Consider the following 15,119-nt stretch of genomic DNA (forward strand, 5'->3'; position numbering starts at 1 on the left):
TGCCACTTTAAGAAAGAGTCTGTTATCTTAATAAAAAATGTTTAAAAATTTAAAAACTACAGTGTAGAACAGAATGAGAAGGACTATTTTAAAATAATGTCCTAACACTCATTTCAAGTCATTAAGGGTGTCTTCAAAACGTTCAGATGCAGTAGCAACTTACCTTTTCTCTTCATAGAAAAGAACTGTCCATTGTGGGATTTCACCCATTATTTTACTTTGGTCTAATGATGAGAACAATAAATGCCTGTTAATTTACATTGTTATTGTACATTATATAGAGAGAAAATATCAGTCCTCCTAAAATGTCAAGGTCCTCAAAATAATGTAAGTAAATGAAGTACAGTTGTTATGAACCTAATGATATATGACTATCATCTTATTATGAAAGCTAGACACAATCCTCGAATGAAAGTAAGGATATATGATAAAAGATAAACAAAAATATTAAGTAATGAATCAAATAAAATCATTTGGTTAAAATATTATTGGGTTATTCTCTGATCCATATAGCTATAAATATAATAAAATGTGATACGGTGTATGCAAGAGCACTCTATATTCCCTGTAAAAAAACTCTTCCAAAGTTAATAAGCATGACAATTTTAAATCCATTTTATCAATCTGTTCTATACAGATATTTTGTGAATATTACATTTAGATACACAACACTATTTTGATTTGATAAAAGTTGTTCATTTTTATGTCAGGGGAAATATTCAGTTTTATAAGATTCCATATCATTCCTTAAAGCCTCTCATTTCATACATTTAATGCTTGGAAACAACTTGAATGTCTCTCTATAGACAGGATTATAAATCAGTGCTTCTCCATTGGCTCATGATCCTTCTGGGGTTACATATCAGATACTTACATTGTCATTTAAGACAGTAGCAAAATTATAATTATGAAGTAGCAGCAAAATAATTTTATGTTTGTGGTCACCAGAACATGAGAAACTATATAAAGTGTCACAGCATTAGAGAATTAGAGGTTGAGAATCATGGCTGTAAATTGTGTGTCCGACACTTTCAAAAAAATGGAGGTTTCTTGAATATGTATCATTAAGTTAAATAGAGACAATCAAGAAATTATAGGTACTCTGTTATATCACACTTTTATTTTATACTTAAAAATTTTATATGAATACTGCATCTAAATTCCCTTTGCCCTCTAAATCTCCCATATTTCCATCCCATATCAATAATTATTTCTTTAATTATTATTGTTACACACATGTTTATGCTAATATATTTACTACTTTGTGTATAACAGAATCCAATTATCTGTGCTACATGTACTTTTGCCCAGGTTAGAATAAAGAAAATTTTAAGGATAATTAGAACAACGTATCCAGAGCTTTTACCACACATTTCTATCACTGTACATTTAACCAAACTCCTTGATTACACATCAAGAATATTAAGAACCCCAATGAGACATGCAAATTCAGAGTTTACCTCATGTCATGTAGATTTATTGACTACCACAAAATTAATAGTCAGGAAGGGTTCATAATAGTGGAAACACTGTAGTAATTCCTACATGATACAAGAGAGAATACAGTGTACCTAAACCTATTAAAAAATAAGTGACTAGAAGGCACTCAACTTACAACTTGACAACATGAAAGTAAATATTGAGAGCAAAACACAGAACTCAGTAAACTTTCTGAGAAAGTGAGAGGATTAGTAAGGATTTCAATTTTTTCTTAAAAAAAGGTATTTGTATACATTGTGTTCTCTTCATTTTCCCTGAATACTCCCAAATTCTCCCTACCTCTCTATCTCTCTACTCAATGAACACCAAGTATTTTTTCATCTTTAGAAAGCCAATAACAGTCAAACAAGAACAAAAACAATTTTACAAAATAAGAAAAAAAGCACAAGAAACACAATGCATCCACAGAAAACCTTTTGAAACACAAATTTCAAAACCATAAAATACAATTAAAAATTATGGAGGGAAAAATATCCTAACAAAGCAATATGAGACAGAAAAATTCCATAAAAATATTATTGAGTTTGCTTTCTGCTGTCCATCGACTGCTTGAAATGGGGTCTACAGGTAAGTGTGGTCAATAAATCCAATGAGACTCCTTTGCAGAAAACTAAATTTCGTTTTCAAGTCAGAATCAATTATTTCTTCATTTTAGGATTGGGAGTCTTTGTCCACCTTTCCCTCACAGCAGGGCAAAATGTTCTGTCTTGAGCCTGTTCAGTCCCTATACTCCTTCCACTGTCTATGGGTTTATTTAAAATGAAGGCTACTAATTCTTCATAATTACCTTTTGAAGTTGTTGTTTCAAAGAATATTTAATTTTATGGCATTTTGAAAATATTTTAATGGTAATTTTGAAGGTGTATAACAACATTGCATATTAATTTTTTGTTATTTGGATAAATGTTTTGTGTTATGCCAAGATAACTCACATTTGCCCTCTACTGTGGTTTTGTATTTTGTTTTATTTTTTTTCTGTGGGTTTCAAGTTCTTCATTACCACCCATGTAATAATTTTTTAGCACAGTTTACTTCCCCCCAAAAATGTTTTTCTACCCTTTTCCTACTTTTGAGCAGGTTTTAGCTTCCATTTAATTTCATTAAATCCTTAAGAATGACTGCTTGAGTTCCTCTCCATTAAAATATTTTATTATAACAGAACTTGTGTTAGAAAAAAAGAGCACTTTTCTAATTTAGGTATGTATATCATAATTCTGTGTTAGAAATTCTGGTTTAAAGGTTGCCATTGGCACTGTGAAGACAAGAGACAATGAACACAAAGTTGCTACTTCCCTTTAAGTGCAGAAAAGTTCATGTTTCAAGAGAATCAACAACTCTCTGAGGAATATGTGTATCTCTAATAGATTACAGAAAGCATTTGAACACATACCACTATGGTAATATTTAAAACTTAACATTTCGAAAAGGCAAAAGTGGGTATGTGAAGTGGAAATGTTCACTTTAAGGTTTTAACATAGTTATGAAAAGTCCTATATAGCCTTCTCTTTTAATTGATTTCTGTTATCTAAATGTCAATGAAAGATCGTTATTTCTGATCACTTTTAAAATTTCTTGGCAATATCATATTATATACACTGCATTCTGAAGAGATGTCACTGTTTTAATGGAACAATATTTTGTGGAAACAATATTTTGAGGTGTACAATAAAAATACAAAGGAAGATTTGTAAAAAAAATTAGGAATCCGCAATATCACACTAAAAATTGGGAGAAGGCAAGTTAGAAATAGAAAAAAAATTGCAAAAACACTGAAAAGAAAAAAAACAAAAAGATGAAAAAGTAAGAAGGCAAAAAGTAATGACATAAAATAAATGTTATAAAATAATTATTTTTAATACCCACTTTTTTGAAAATGAATAACCATATTGATTAATTTGTGAATATATTATTCCACCAATTTCTGATGAATAATAACATTTCCTCCCTCTATATAATGACAAGATTGCTGAGATACTGTGTATTCTTCTGATAGTTAAGGCCATGGAGTATTTTTTCAAATATCCATCACATTTCTATTTCTAATTATTAGAATGTCATGTTAAACATTTTATGTACATGTATACACGGTTTGTCAACAAGCTTAAGATAAGCGAAAGTCAGCCTTCCATTTGACAAGAATTTGAAGAATGTTTTTATATAGGAAAATCAAATGTGGCATAGATCATACTTAGTTTCAGAGCTCAAATATTACTGCTTAATCTAAATGTATTCCTATATGACATTTCTTACCCTAGTTTCTAGCAAAAAAATGAAATAATTGATATGTAGTATGTATAACCTCATATCTGTTTGGTTTCTTTTACTGCTATCTGATTAAATACAATTTCACCAATTCAGTGCATTAAGACAATTTCTCAATAAAAAAAAATGTGACAAGAACAAGGGCTCAGAGAGGTACATAATAAGCCCAAAGTAATATAAACTCATATTTGTAGTTAGTTTGAACTAGTCACAAAGACCTAATGCTACTTCATGCATCTATAGCTTCTTACTAGTACTTGTATGAGCAAAAGAACTGCTGACTCGTTGCTTAAAACATATACTCCTTAGTTTTTAAACTAGCTACAGGAAAAAAAATCTGAGACGGCAGAGTAGTAATAGTGCAAATTTCTGATGTAGTGCCCAAAACTATTTGAACGTTGCCTAGTGACCTTTGACCTTTCTCTGATTAACATTAAACAGTCTCTCACATTCTCATTTGCTCACTCCAATAAATCACTGTCATTTACAATTTTGGTCAAGCTCCGTCTCACAGAGCCCCCACATTGGAGCACCGGATTGAGCTTCCAAGGTCCAAATGAGGAGCAGAAGGAGGCAGAACATGAGCAAGGAAGTCAGGACCTCGAGGGGTGCACCCATCCACCGAGATGGTGGGGCTGATCTAATCGGAGCTTACCAAGGCCAGCTGGACTGAGACTGAAAAAGCACGGGATAAAACCGGACTCCCTGAACATGGCAGAAAATGAGGGCTGCTGAGAAGCCAAGGACAATGGCACTGGATTTTGATCCTACTATACATACTGGCTTTGTGGGGGGTGGAGGCTAGCCTGTTTGGATGCTCACCTTCTTAGACCTGGATAGAAGGGGGAGAAAATTGGACTTCCCACCCTTACTTACTTACAGTAAGGCAGGGAACCCTTACTGCTCTTTGGGCACGAGAGGGAGGGGAGTGGAGGGGGAAAGGGGAGGTAAATAGGAGGTAGGGAGGATGCAGAAATTTTTAACAATAAAAAAATTTAAAAAAAGAATATCAAACAGAATTAAAGAAATGGTCTCTTTTAAAGGAAAAAATAAAATAAGATCTCATAAAATAAATTCAACTTCTGCTACCTAACTCACTGTCTTGACAATCAAACTTCATCTTCTTTTTTACTTCCTGTTCTGTATTCTTTGTTACTTATTCTCAGCTATTCTGGATGTTTTCCTTCCTTGCAGTCTATAGAAACTTAGGTCTGCCTTATCTTACATTATATTTACCTTCACATCAACGTAAAATATTATTGCATATGTATCTGCACAATTTATTTCTGAATGTTTATATTAGAAAAATCAGTTTCACACTCAGGTTCCCATCTTGCCTTTCTGATTTTTCTACACTTATCTATCATCTGTCTACTTAGCATCTATCTATCTATCTATCTATCTATCTATCTATCTATCTATCTATCTATCTATCTATCTATCTATCTATCTTATCTATCTATCTATCTATCTATCTATCTATCTATCTATCTATCTATCTATCTATCTATCTACCTGTCTGTCTGTCTGTCTGTCTGTCTGTCTGTCTATCTATAATTTATTTATCTACTATGTGTATATGTCTTTGTGTGTGTGTGTTTATATCTATATGTCCAGTCATGCATAACACAGGATGCATATGATCAGAACACAAATTATGAGACTCACTTTTCCACCTACCATAGGTTTTCCTAAATGGAACTAAATAATCTTAACATCCCTCGTCCAGTGAGTTTCCTCTTCTATTGAGGTACTAGCATTCAGGAATTTGTAATTCAATCACATTCATATTTCTATACTTTTCCATCATTACTATGCTTCTTTTTTTACATGCAATACACTGTTAAATCATATTTATTTCATTGAATTAGTGCTGTTGAGTTATTAGAATCTCATCTATTTCTTACTCGGTGTTTTCCTTACCATATATCTAGTCGGATGTCATTAAAAATTTTTTTCCCTTCTTAAATTCTTACAGAAAATATTCAAGATGCTCTGAAATATAGTATTCCAGACCCAGAGATAAGTCAAGAACCTGATCATATACATAGTTCCTTTTTCTCCCTTCATTGAAATTTTTCCTCTTGGAACAGAATCTCAGTGATCCTCAGTCGATGCTGTATTTTCTGCCTGTCGCCATGGCTTCCTACAGACTAGTGCTCATCTGGCCTGGTGAGATCTCCTGGAACATGGAGAACTGATTCAGTAGCTGGTAAGGCTGGTGTGACAGAGACATGACACGAAAGGGACACAAGGAGACAGTCAGGCGTTTCAAGATGCTGACTATAAATTTGACATCTACTTCTCCATGCAGAAGAGAGTAATCCAGACCCTCTGGAAAGTCCTGGATGCCGTTACTAGGTGTGGTTGCCTGTGGTCAGAGCTTTGTGCCCCATTCAGTGACACTGTGAGGGTCTGGCTGGTTCCAACAAAACAGTAACTGTTGCTAAACACAATGAAATGTGGGTAAAAATCTGGATGATGTCTTATGATATATCACTGCCTTATATGATGCAACCTTATCTCTTCTGCAGAAACATCATTAAGAATTAGAGGTATGCATACTTTACTGATGACCAGCTACACTCCAGTAAGAGCCTGAAGGACACTATTGCAAGAAAAGTACCATTCTGGAACGAATAAATTTTCTCCACGGATCAAGGAGAGAAAGAAGACGCTAGTTGTGACTCTTGGCAATAACCTTCAAGACATCGTCAAGCATCTCTAGGGGCTCTCAGCGGAGGCTATTGTGGAGCTGAACCCGACAGTTGACATTCCCCTTGTTCATGAACTGGACAAGAACCACAAGCCCATCAAACCCATACAGTTCCAGGAAGATGAAGAGACTCTACATAAAACATGGAAACCGTGGCCACTCAGGACAAGGTAAAGAAGTGAATGCTAGCAGCAGGTCGACTCCTGCCCCAAGCACACCCTCACTGTCTGTTCAAGCCTCCTGCACACTTCTCCAACACCTATCACACTGACTACATCTTTAGGATCATAAGCTTAAGTTGTAACTGGAGTAGAGTTCCTGGGGATCGGATTTTTTTTTTTTTTTTTTTTTTTTGGTTTTTTTCAAGACAGGGTTTCTCTGCAGCTTTAGAGCCTGTCCTGGACCTAGCTCTTGTAGACCAGGCTGGCCTCGAACTCACAGAGATCCGCCTGCCTCTGCCTCCCGAGTGCTGGGATTAAAGGCGTGCGCCACCACCGCCCGGCCGGGATCGGATTTTTTATTTTATTATTTTATCTCCTGTATCCACTCCTTATAGAATCTAGTCAGAAAACACCTCTGGGGTTCAGGGTCTTAGTCCACATCCAGGGATGGCTCTTCTTACCAGGATAGTTGAGAGGTAGTAACTGAAGTTTTCTCAGCCCTATATTTTGTTGCTTGATGTTTCCTGCAGTCTCCATTTATCTAAAATTTTATTATGAAAGTTTTTTGATGAAGGGATCTTCTGCAGGTAATCTGAAGACGTGATTTATTTAATTATATTTATGTGACTTATTATACTTATTTACTTACAAATGTTGAAATATTCTCAGATATCCAGAATAAAGCCAACTGGAAAAGGGTGTATGATATTTTGATATACCCATATGTTTAATTTGCAACTATATTTTTCAGGATTTTTTCATTATGTTTATTAAGAATGACCAAGTCCAGTTGGAATGGGACTGATGGAACAGGGGACCAAACCGGACTCTCTGAATGTGGCTGACGGCGGAGGAGGACTGAGAAACCAAGGACAACGACAATGAACATGACCTCTACAGCATGGACGGGCTCACTGTGAGCCTTGTCAGTTTGGTTGCTCACCTTCCTGGACTTAGGGGGAGCTGGGAGGACCTTGGACTTAACATAGTGAAGGGAACCCTGATGGCTCTTTGTCTTGGAGAGGGGTGGAGTGGGGGTATGGGTGGAAGGGAGGGGAGGGAAGGGGGAGGAGATGGAAATCTTTAATAAAAAAAAAGAATGTTGTCATAAAATTTTCCTTTCTTGTTGCATTTTTATCTGGTTATAGTTTTAGGGTAATACTGAATTCAAAAAAAGGTTTTGGATGTATTTACTTACTTTGTTTACATATTTGTAAAATAATATAAGAAATATTGGTTGTAGATCTTCAATGGTCTGATAGAATTTTGTGAATCTTTCTGGGTCTATGAATTTTTAGTCTGAAAACTTTTTATTATTGTTTCATTCTCCATATATGTTATGGGTCTACTTAAGATTTTACATGGTTTAACTTTATTGGTTTAGATGAGTCTAGAATTTGTAAATTTCTTTTAAGTATAGATTTTTAAAGTTATTTTTTTATTAAAAATTTCCTCCTCCTCCCCGCCTCCCATTTACCTCCCCTTCCCCCTCCACTCCCCCTCCCTTTCCTGTCCGAAGAGCAGTAAGTGTTCCCTGCCATGTGGGAGCAGGGAAATATATATCTTAAAGTTATTTTTATGTGAAGTTTTGGATCTTTGGTGTCTGTAGTAAAATCTCAATGTTCATCTCTTTCTATTTACTGAGGTAATCTATTTTAGTTAGTTGTGTCAAGGGTCTACCAATCTTGTTCACTATTTCAAAGGAACTTATTAGATTCTTCAACTCTTTGAACTGCTTTCTTTGATTCTATGTTATCAGTTTCTGCTCTTATTTTTATTACTTCTATTTTCCATAGGTAATTGGGTTCAGTTTATTCTTAATTCCAAAATTTTAAATTCTATCATTAAGTCATTGATTTGTGCTTTCTTTTAAATGTAGGGCTTGGATATATAAAATTTTCTTATAATAAAATGTCTTTAATTTGTCACAGAGCTATTGTTGTAGTGTGTTTATATTTTCAATTAGATCCAGGAAATTTTAATTTATTTTATATTTATTCATTAAAACATTCATCATATGTTAAGCGATGTCTAATTCTCATGAACTCACCGACTTACTAGTGATTATTTCCTACTGATTTTAAAGTTTTACTGCAGTTTTCCAGGGTAGAAAGCATGGAGCTACTTTGTTTTTCTTATTTATTTTGTAGTGTTAAGTTTGTTTTGTACATCAGTATTTGTTCTATTTTACATAAATTTCTAAGAGGTGCCAAATGTGTTTTTGTTGCAAGTATTTTTGTTTGTGGTTTTATTCATTTTCATTTGTTTTTGTTTTCTGTTTTATTTTTGTGTATGTTAGATTCATTCGATGTATGATATTTTTAAATGTGATGCTTGTCTGTTCAGTCTTTGTCCAAACATACTGTGTACTTTTGATAGGAGGATATTAAAATCACTTACGTTACAGAACTGATAATAAAAATAACTGCTTTGAGACTATGGCAGGGAAGAACAGAACTAGGTGGGGAAAGCTAGGCTGTATGCTGGCAGGAAGAAGGAGGAGTCAAAGGGAAGCCATGGAGCCACCAGAAGCAGATTTGCTGAAACTCTGCTGGTAGCCTACGACCTCGTGGTGATGCACAGATTAACAGAGATGGGTTAAATTAGAGTGTAAGAGTTAGCCAATATCTCTCTCCATCCGCTCCTCATCAGAACTTTGGGAGCTCAGTCCGGTGCTCCTATGTGGGGCTCTGTCATTTTCTCCATCCAATGCCAGGTGAAGGTTCTATGGTGATATGCAAGATATTCATGAGTATGGCAATAGGATCTGGACATTTCTGGCACCCTCTCCTCAGCTGCCCAAGGACCTAGCTGGGGGCATCTTCCTGGACACCTGGGAACCCCTCTAGAGTCAAGCCATGAGGGATGCGTTCACCCACTGAGACGGCAGGACAGAACTAATGGGAGACCACCAAGTCCACTTGGAATGGGACTGATGGAACATGTGACCAAATCGGACTCTCTGAGGGTGGCTGATGGTGGAGGCTGACCGAGGAGCCAAGGACAATGGTGATGGGCTTGGTCTCTACGACATGGACGGGCTCTGTGTGAGCCTTGTCAGTTTGGTTGCTCACCTTCCTGGACCTGGGGGGAGTTGGGAGGACCTTGGACTCAACATAGTGTAGAGAACCCTGATGGCTGTTTGGCCTCAAGAGGGAGGGAGTGGGGGTGTGGGTGGAGGGGAGGGGAGGGAAGGGGGAGGAGAGGGGAGGAGATGGCAATTTTTAATAAAAAATAAATAAACTGGAAAAATAAAAAGAGTTAGCCAATAAGAAACTACAGTTAATGGGCCAAACAGTGCTTTAATTAATATGGTTTCTCTACGATTATTTTGGGTCTAAGCAAGCAAGGCGGCCAGGAAGAACAAGCTACGTCCCTTTAACAAACTGGGGCTAATGTCTGTCTCGATTTCAAGCAGGATGCTTATATGTTTATTGTTGCAGTGTCTTCTAGGTTATTTTTCACTTGATCACTGGTCGCCATGAAAGCATGTGAATGTTGCAACGAACTGGGTCTGCTTGAGCCATGAAGCAATCTATACCATCTATACTTGGGGCTCTAAGGATGGTTTGGAAAGGCCAGAGTCTTTGGTACTCATCATGCTAGTTTGGAACACATTCTGTGTGTCAGGAAGCTTAGGCCGTAGAATTTGGTACTGCAGGAGTATATGAGGCTTTCCTGGAACATAGCATATGAGACTACAGATAGTCTTGGGTACTGAGAATGAGGCCAGTCAGTTGCATACCTGGGAAGCACACTAGAATCAGCAAACACATTGGATGCGATCATTTACAAATTAAAGAACAATTTGTAATTGGCAATTGGTAGAAAAATGATACAAAACCAATATTTTAAATTGTTAAATGGATACTAACAAAAATAATTTACATGTAATTATACAGAGATTGCTGCATTTGGGGTATTTACTCTAAGGTGGATGATGCAAGTAACCATAGTGTCCCCCTGATTTTTACTTAGCAGATTAAATTAGGAAACAACCCTGTGTCTTCTTGTGAACCATCTTTTCAGTTTTCAGAGATGTTGATGACTGTTTTTTTTTTTTTTTTTTTTTTTTTTTTTTTTCTTTTTTTTTTTTTTTTTTTTTTTTTTTTTTTTTTTTTTTTCTCGAGACAGGGTTTCTCTGTGGCTTTGGAGCCTGTCCTGGAACTAGCTCTTGTAGACCAGGCTGGTCTCGAACTCACAGAGATCCGCCTGCCTCTGCCTCCCGAGTGCTGGGATTAAAGGCGTGCGCCACCACCGCCCGGCTTTGATGACTGTTTTGAAGCAACTTTCACTGACTGTCTAAAAAACTCACCACAGCTGATGATCCGTTCCTCATATTGCAGTTAAAGGGAAGCACCCCTCAGTCTTTTGTGACTAGGTGCTAGGACATATTATTTTATCACATTATTGGCAGGTGGCCCAATACTTTGTCATCTAATAATGTCATTGAATGGGACTGTGAAACAACAGTCTGTCAGTATTATGCTTTGGCAGGGTAGATCAGTGAAAATTTGAAATTGATTTAAATCTGCTATTTTCAGTCTTGATTTTCTAGAAACTAGTGCCAAGAACTTGGTAGTTCTTAGTATAGACCAAATAAAAAAGATGGAACTGAATCAACTTAAGAGAACAAAACTGAATTTGCAACTCTAGAAATGTAAGTTTTATTCACAATTTGTAAGTATGTAGTTTAGTAAGATTCCTACAAACTTTATAAATTGAATTCATAAACCATTACACAAGTCAGGTTAATTTAACAAATATTTGTAAGTTCCTTGCATGAGCTAAACTTAGGTTTTAGATAAATAAAAGTCCTCTTAGGGGTGTTATTCTGTGTTTCTTAAAAAAGCATGTATATATAAACAGATATTTTATATTTAAATTTCTATTTTCGTATTCATCCACAATTTTTATTTTTAATGGCTTATCAAAATAGTTTAAACACATTGAGTCACTTCAGGAAGTTTGTAGTACTCAGAAATAATGTGGGGCTGGAATATACACCTGATGAGACCAACTTAACGAACTATGTGGTTCTGAGGAAAATTCTAGAGTTTCCTTACCAAGTTGAAAAGAGAAAGATAATTGAAATCCAACTGAAGTGCTCTTAGTGCTTATCAGTGCGACATAAATAGTGGTGAAAAGGATGCCAAGCTGAATATGTGTGGATAATCTTAATAGGAAGCAGAAGTTCTGGAAATTTAGAAGTAGTAGAGAATAGGTGAACTAAAACACAACATAAATTATACTGGACAAGGCGTACGTGAGAGCTGAAGGGTTGCTTTACTTGAGAGATTATGAAAGGCTAGATGATAGTCTTCAATAAGCCATTCAGGATCTTCAGTTCACCTAAGCCAATTTCAAGAAGTAATTTTAGACTCTAAGTAGTAAAGTACCAAGGTCATTACAGAAGATAATCCTAGCAATATTCACGGAACATATTGTTATACACAGGATCATGTTCTCGTTGAACTCTGCTTACTGGTGAGGCTGAGGTAATTCAAATAATTAAAATTAAGGATAGTAAGAGAGGAGAATGAAAGCACTAAACTTGTTAATTTCCATAAGTAATAGGAAATTTTAAGCAAGAACTTCTAAAGCATACATTTTCAAGTTATACAAAGAGGCTAAAGAGTGCATAATGATTTATATCTTATTTGTATCAGAATATTAACTTCCTTTCATTCAGAGTTCATGTCAATCATTAAATCTCGGAAGTTTCAGTGCATCGATTTGCTTATTTGTCAATATTGTGATAATATTTTAAAAACAACGAGATGATTCATATCATTGAGCTGTGAACACTGTTAAAATATCTAAATATTCCTTATAATTATGTTCAGAACACTCTACTGTGTATACAGATGAGATGACTCAAAAGGTAGAGTTATTTTCCTCAAAGCCTAAATATTTGATCTCAGTTCTTGCTACCTATACGGTAGAAGGAAAGAACTGAATCTTTCAAAAGTTGTCCTGTTATATTTATATGCTTGCTGTGTAATACGTGCACACATACAAAAATATATTCATTTTTAAAATAAATCCTGCATTGTACCACTTTAAGTAATGAATTGAAAAATCTCAGAAGATTCTTATATGTGTGCATAGAAACAGACAAGACTCACTATAGTAGATTGAGAAAGTTGCTATAAAAACCTACCATAGGGTGAACGCATCCCTCATGGTTCTGACTTTCTTTCTCATGATCTCTCTCCTTCCGCTCCTCATCAGAACTTTGGGAGCTCAGTCCGATGCTCCAATGTAGGGCTCTGTCTCTATCTCCATCCATCGCCAGGTGAAGGTTAAGGCTCACAATGAGCCCGTCCATGCTGTAGAGTTCACATTCATTGCCGTTGTCCTTGGTTTCTCAGTCTTCCTCCACCGTCAGCCACATTCAGAGAGTCCGGTTTGGTCCCCTGTTCCATCAGTTCCATTCCAACTGGACTTGGTGGTCTCCCGTTAGATCTGTCCCACCGTCTCAATGGGTAAACGCACGCCTCACGGTCCTGACTTCCTTGCTCATGATCTCCCTCCTTTTGCTCCTCATCGGGACCTTGGGAGCTCAGTCCGGTGCTCCTATGTGGGGAGACGGCAGGACAGAACTAATGGGAGACCACCAAGTCCACTTGGAATGGGACTGACGGAACATGCTACCAAATCGGACTCTCTGAGTGTGGCTGATGATGGAGGCTGACCAAGGAGCCAAGGACAATGGCGATGGGCTTGGTCTCTACGACATGGACGGGCTCTGTGTGAGCCTTGTCAGTTTGGTTGCTCACCTTCCTGGACCTGGGGGGAGTTGGGAGGACCTTGGACTCAACATAGTGTAGAGAACCCTGATGGCTGTTTGGCCTCAAGAGGGAGGGAGTGGGGGTGTGGGTGGAGGGGAGGGGAGGGAAGGGGGAGGAGGAGGGGAGGAGATGGCAATTTTTAATAAAAAATAAATAAACTGGAAAAAAAAAAACCTACCATAGGTTGACTGGTTTCAACAAAAGAAAGTTATTTAAGTGTGAGATGTAGAAAGTTTAACATCAAGTTATTGGCAAGACAGTCTGTTTCTGAGGTCTCTGTATGGTTGAGGGATCACTTTTGCCTTTCAATGTCATTATCTTGTTTCTTCGCAGTCAACAGTGTCTAAATTCCCTTCTTGTGTAATCTTATTCACCAAATGAAATTCAGATCTATTCTAATGTCATTACTGGGTTGTAATTACTTTTACAAGTTTATTTTTATTACAATATTAATTATTTCGTGGAGTATTGGGGACTAGGACCACAACATATTTTTTGAGGAATAAATATAGTCCATAAAACTTAAAAATGAGACTAAAATAGGTAATTGACTATTGAATATTCTGCTAAAAAATCTAATTTCATAGCTAGATTTATCTAGAGGAAAAAATAATTTTTGTTGATGGTAGTTTGTAGGTAAATGAATAAAAATATTTTCACAATAAAACAGAAATGAAAGTCAGGAACGTGAGGGGTGCGTTCACTCATGGAGACGGTGGGACAGAACTAATGGGAGATCACCAACTCCAGTTGGAATGGGACTGATGGATCATGCGACCAAACCCGTCTCTCTGAATGTGGCCAACAGCGGGGGCTGACTGAGAAGCAAAGGACAATGGCTCTGGGCTCTGATTCTTCTGCATGGACGGGCTCTGTGGGAGCCTTCTCAGCTTGGTAGATCACCTTCCTGGACCTGGGGGGAGTTGGGAGGACCTTGGTCTTAGCATAGAGTAGGGAACCCTGATGGCTCCTTGGCCTTGAGAGGGAGGGAGGGGAGGTATGGGTGGAGGGGAGGGGAGGGAAGGGGGAGAAGGAGAGGAGGAAAGGGGGAGGAGGAGGGGAGGGAGGGGGGAGGAGGAGGGGAGGAGAAGGAAATTTTTTAAATATAAAAAAATAAACCATGAGAAAAAAAAAAAGAAATGTCAACGTATGAGAAATTTGAAAATGAAACTATTTATGAGCTTAATTAAGATCTTAATAGCAGGAGAAGGATCTCATATTGCCAAATTATATACAGCAATTTAATAGCAATATTTGTCTACTGGACATACCTTGTGATTTCCCAGCTATATTCCATCTACTGAGATATTATATGATAATTAAATAAATAAGGAATAATTAACTATTCTACAGAATGTGATTCAAAAGATAGATTTGGAAATTTTAATATAATATTAAGGGAAGAAAGGCAGAATTAATGAGTTTTAATCACAATCTGAAAATTCAGACAAACATTTCTCCTTTCTGTTGAGGTATGATCACAAAACAATACATATCAATACATGTTACTCAATAGATTAACACTGTCTTGTTACCAGTATATGTTAATGTATGAGTAATAAAATTTGTCATCAGAGCAGACAATGATAAATAGTATAGTACAAGTTTGAAATGCCAAGAGCTTATGTCATATATAAAACTTGACATGTCTCAATCTGAACATCATAATGTAAGATTGTTCAGTAG

At 36.5% G+C, this 15,119-nt stretch overlaps 1 pseudogene; it reads left to right on the forward strand.

Annotated features, from left to right (window-relative positions):
- Positions 1-5,900: 5,900 nt before the first annotated feature.
- LOC119822249 lies at positions 5,901-6,660 on the forward strand (annotated as a pseudogene).
- Positions 6,661-15,119: the final 8,459 nt, after the last annotated feature.

Source organism: Arvicola amphibius, chromosome 9, assembly GCF_903992535.2.
Source record: "Arvicola amphibius chromosome 9, mArvAmp1.2, whole genome shotgun sequence".
In the NCBI taxonomy this organism is placed as follows: Eukaryota; Metazoa; Chordata; class Mammalia; order Rodentia; family Cricetidae; genus Arvicola; species Arvicola amphibius.